Source organism: Myotis davidii, unplaced genomic scaffold (genome assembly GCF_000327345.1).
Source record: "Myotis davidii unplaced genomic scaffold, ASM32734v1 scaffold963, whole genome shotgun sequence".
NCBI lineage: Eukaryota > Metazoa > Chordata > Mammalia > Chiroptera > Vespertilionidae > Myotis > Myotis davidii.
Genome location: NW_006294116.1, coordinates 538574 through 543069, shown reverse-complemented (window position 1 = coordinate 543069; position 4496 = coordinate 538574). Strand labels below are relative to the sequence as shown.

Sequence of the window (4496 nt, the reverse complement as noted above, 5' to 3'; positions counted from 1 at the left end):
CACAGCAGCCGGGGCGTTTGCTCAGTTAAGTTCCCTGTGGTTGGAGGTCTGCAAGGCACATTCTCAGGGCCGCCACATCCAAGACCTACACGTCCAAAATAAATGTCGACTTCACAAGCAGTTAATAATGTAAGCTCTGTGGGTTTCCCCCCTTATTTAAAACTAAAATGACTTCTTACGCCAACTTTCTTGGGGGGAAAAAAAAAGAAGTTAGGCTTAGCTTACCTTTCTTAAAATCAGTATCGTACTTTCCCTTTCATATATTATAAATATGTAACATATATAATTTCATAAATTATGAATATATGTGGCAAAACTTAAAAATTTCTGTTAAATTTATGTGATTTAATTTTTCTTGAGGTAGGCTTTGTTGATTTAATTTAAATAAAATTTCTAAATTGATGTAAAGGCTCACTGCATATAGAGGAACAAAGGTATGGATGGCATATTTACAACATGAAAATTATTGACAATGCAATTAGTAAATCTACTAAACCATAAACCGAAAGAGGATGAATAAAAATATATCTTAAGATAGATTTTAATACAAAGCTTTGAAAAAGTACTTTTTTCCTGAGTAACGTGATCAGACTCAAATATAGTCCTATAGGCCTAGCAATTATGAAAATGTTATGCATAAATTCTGGCTTTTGCCCAGGTGGCGTGGCTCAGTGGTTGAGCAACAACCTCTGAACCAGGAGGTCACAGTGTGATTTCTGGTCAGGGCACATGCCCAGACTGCAGGCTCTATCCTAAGTGTGGGGCATGCAGGAGGCAGCCAATCAATGATTCTCTCTCATCATTGATGCTTCTGCCTCTCTCTCCCTCTCCTTTCCTCTCTGAAGTCAATACAAATATATTAAAAAAAAAAAAAAAAAAAGGGGAGGAGAATGAAAAGATGTGCCTGTTTTGGTTTTGTTTTTTAAAAATGTGGCTTTTAAAATTCTCTTATATACCTACTAGAGGCCTAGTACATGAAAATCCGTGCACTAAGGGGGAGAGGGGCTGTCCTTCAGCCCAGCCTGCGCCCTCTCACAGTCTGGGACCCCTCAGGGTATGTCCTTCTGCCGGGTTAAGCTCACTCCCCAGGGGATCGGGCCTAAGCTGGCAGTCAGACATCTCTCTGGCAGCCCAGGAGCCCTCAGGGGATGTCCTTCTGCCAGCGTAGGCCCACTTCCCGGAGGATCAGGCCTAAGCCGTCAGTCAGACATCCTTAGCACTGCCAAGAAGGTGGGAGAGGCTGCTATCATGACCACTGTGCTCTCAGCCATCAGCCCGGCTTGTGGCTGAGCAGAGCTCACCCTGTGGGAGCTCTCTCACCACCAGGGAGCAGCTCCTGCATTAGCGTCTCACCCTGGTAGTCAGTGTGCATCATAGCGACCAGTCATTCCCAGTCGTTCCGCCATTAGGGTCAATTTGCATTTTACCCATTTATTATATAGGATTTATGTGTACATTTTTTTTATTTTTAAAACTACAAATGAAGAATAAAATAACTTGGTTTTTCACTCCACCACTGGTTTCCCACCAGCAGCCAATCTCCATCTGCAATGATGGTAGAGGTGATGGAGTTACCCAAATCACACATCAACACCAGCATGCTAACTCAGGCCATCGACTGGCCTATCTGCTTCATAGGGAGGCTGGAAAGGATTCATCTGCCAGAAAAATGTTTATTCTTTTGGATGGAGAATGAAAAAGTGCAACCATTGAGTTGATGGAGCCTTTTGATGAAGAAATCTCTAGAATCGTGGAAGTAGTTGGAAGAATAACAGCTCATTTATGTCCAGTTTAAAGAAGATAACCATCCTTTTGATCTTGGACTTTACAATGAAGCTGTGAAAATTATCCATGAGTTCCCTCAGTTTTTTCCTTTTGGGGTTGTGCAATATGATTGATCTTTTCTTTTTTAAAAATATTTTTATTGATTTCAGAGAGAAAGGGAGAGGGAGAGAGAGATAGAAACATAAATGATGAGAGAGAATCATCGACTGGTGCCCCCTGCATGCCCCCTACTGGGGATCAAGCCTACAACCCCAGCATATGCCCTTGAACGGAATCGAACCCAGGACCCTTCAGTCCACGGGCCGATGCTCTATCCACTGAGCCAAACCAGCTAGGGGAATATGATTGATCTTGATTGCAAATAAGCTACATTGAAGACTAGTAAAGGAGGTCCCTGATATTTGAGGGATAGATTCTTCTTATTTTTAATATTTAATTTGTTCTCTTTTTTATTTCAATTATCTAACTTTATTAGATATTCCAGTATGCCATTTTTAATGGAACTGGTATATTGACAGTTCTTTCCTACCTCCTCATAAAGAATCACTTCTCTGGCATATAGTCAAATCAGATGCAAAAACAAAGCAGTTGTCTGACTTTAGTTTTCCGTTTTATTAATAAAAGTTTTTTAAAAAGAATAAAATAGCTTGAAACTTGTGCTTGTTTTTCTACTGCACAGTTACCTAATTCTGGATCAAGCTTGAGATAAACACAAATGGATTTCATTTTCAACCAAAATGAGATAATTTTCACCCTTTTTCTCATGATGATTATTAAACAAGTCAAAGCTTGCTCACATTTGTAATGAGTGGAAAACTGCAGTGAAATGTTTGCTGCTTTCCTTTAAATGGCAAGATACTCTTCCTTCACAGAAATCCACAACTTGTCTAGGGGCAGGACCCATAAAGCAATCTTAGCTGCATGATCAGACTGCAACTCACAGAATCCGTTCTTCTCTCAGTCAGGTTCTCAGGCTCAGAGGAAGATTCAGAGAGAGGGTCTCTCACCCTTGTGTTGAGAGAAAGAGAAATACTATTCTGTTTTGTTCTGCGGGTCTTCCAAGTAGTTCCTATAAAGCTTAAGTCTTACAAATATCCTTCTTTACTCTCAAGCCTAGGCAACAGTGGGAACATTTCAAGGTTTCCTGTTGCAATATATTTTTTCCAAAGGCTCATATTCTTAGAAATTGAAGAATCTTGTCACTTGAAGTTAAACTACTTTCTCCATTGCCTTGTGGATACTTGTTCAACTGGTTCATCTAATGCAAAAATGCCTGCTAAGTAGCTAATTACTGCAGCCTTCTTTTTCAAAACACTCCACAAAATCTGGCTACTGCTTCTTGAAAATCTTTCTGTAATTTAGTTAATTCTTTTAACTAAAACACACTGTTGCAAAGTGTTCCCCTGCTTCCCCGCAGATTTCTATATGGTGCAGCAGATTTATGTGATCGTCATCCAAATGACAACACAATTTTAAAACACAATTCTGGAGTGAACTCATAGTTATTTAAGAAAACTAATCATTTTGAAGCATCATTTATTTTATAACTTTTTTCATTTTATCTATGAGTTTTTGACATCAGCACCTCTCTCTGAAGAAAGCAGTATATTGTAATAACTTTAGATCCAAGGAGCTCAACAAAACTCAAGCACAAGAAGCATGAAGAAAATTATATCAAGGCACATTATAGTCAAACTTCTTCAAACCTGTGGTAAAGAGAGGATCCGACCAACCAGAGGAAAAGGCTCATTATATACCGAGGAACAAATGTATAAATGACATCATATTTTCATCAGAAACAATGCAAGTGAGAAGAGAATACAACAAAATCTTAAGGTAGTGAAAGAAAAAAATGTCAACTTAAAATATCATAGCTCCCAAAATATCTTTCAAAAATGAAGGCAACACAGTTTTCAGACATACAAAAGCCAAATGATTTCATTAGCCACAGGCCCCATATTACAAGTAATGATAAAGGATGTTCTTTGGGCCCAGCCAGTGTGGTTCAGTGGTTGAGCATCAAGCCATGCACCAAGAGGTCATAGGTTTGAATCCCAGTCAGGACACATGCCCAGGTGGGAGCGTGCAGGAGGTAGCTGATGAATAATTCTCTTTCATCATTGATGTTTCTATCCCTTTCTCCCTCTCCCTTTCTCTCTCTGAAATCAATAAAAAACTACTTTAAAAAAAAAAAGATGTACTTTGGTCAGAAACAAAATGATACCAGATAGAAATATAAATCTATACAAAGAAATAAAGAGTATTAGAAATGGTAAATAAATAGTTAAACATGTAATGTTTTTCTTTTAAATTTTTTACTATAAAATCTGTAATTAAACACAACTAATCATAATGTAGCATGTGGTTTAGAACATATGCAAAAGTAAAATATGTTACAATAATAAGTGCAAAGGTAGGAAAGAAGGAAATGGAAGTAAACTCTTGAAATGTTCTTATACTATACATGAAGTGATATAAAATCATTTGAAGATAGACTGTGGTAAGTTAAAAATATGTATACCATATGAACACCTAAAACTAAAAATCAAAGAACTATAGATAATTAACAATCAATGATATGCAACAGATTCAGAAATTATATAATCTCCAAAAAGTCAGGAAAAGCAAAAAAAATAAAAAACAGAAGACAAAAATAGTTTTTGAGATATATGTGTGTGTGTGTGTGTGTGTGTGTGTGTATATATATATAT

General features: G+C 37.6%; 1 pseudogene; it reads left to right on the top strand.

The window, feature by feature from the left end:
• Nucleotides 1–1446: 1446 nt before the first annotated feature.
• LOC102768543 lies at nt 1447–1916 on the top strand (annotated as a pseudogene).
• Nucleotides 1917–4496: the final 2580 nt, after the last annotated feature.